This window comes from Colobus angolensis, unplaced genomic scaffold (assembly GCF_000951035.1).
Source record: "Colobus angolensis palliatus isolate OR3802 unplaced genomic scaffold, Cang.pa_1.0 Scaffold625, whole genome shotgun sequence".
Taxonomy (NCBI): domain Eukaryota; kingdom Metazoa; phylum Chordata; class Mammalia; order Primates; family Cercopithecidae; genus Colobus; species Colobus angolensis.
In genome coordinates, this window is record NW_012119877.1 from 335,751 (window position 1) to 336,242 (window position 492).

Sequence of the window (492 nt, forward strand, 5' to 3'; positions counted from 1 at the left end):
AAAGAAAATCCTACATAATCTATAAAAAACTGATAGAACTAATAAGTTTTGCAAGTTTACAGGTTATAATATCAAAAAAAGATTATATGCCCATAAGCTAAGAATAAACAATTGTAAATTGAAATAAAAACCAACGAGTCTCCAGCTCCCAGCGCGAAGGACACAGAAGACCGGTGATTTCTGCATTTTCAACTGAGGTACTGGGGTCATCTCACTAGTGAGTGCCGGACAATCGGTGCTGTCAGCTGTTGCAGCCCGACCAGCCAGAGCTGAAGCAGGGGGAGGCATCGCCTCACCTGGGAAGCGCAAGGGGGTAGGGAATCCCTTTTCCTAACCAGGGGAACTGAGACACACAACATCTGGAAAATCGGGTAACTCCCACCCCAATACTGCGCTATAGGCTAACGGGCACACGAGGAGAATATACCCCACGCCTGGCCGGGAGGGTCCCACGCCCCCGGAGCCTCCCTCCTTGCTAACACAGCAGTCTGC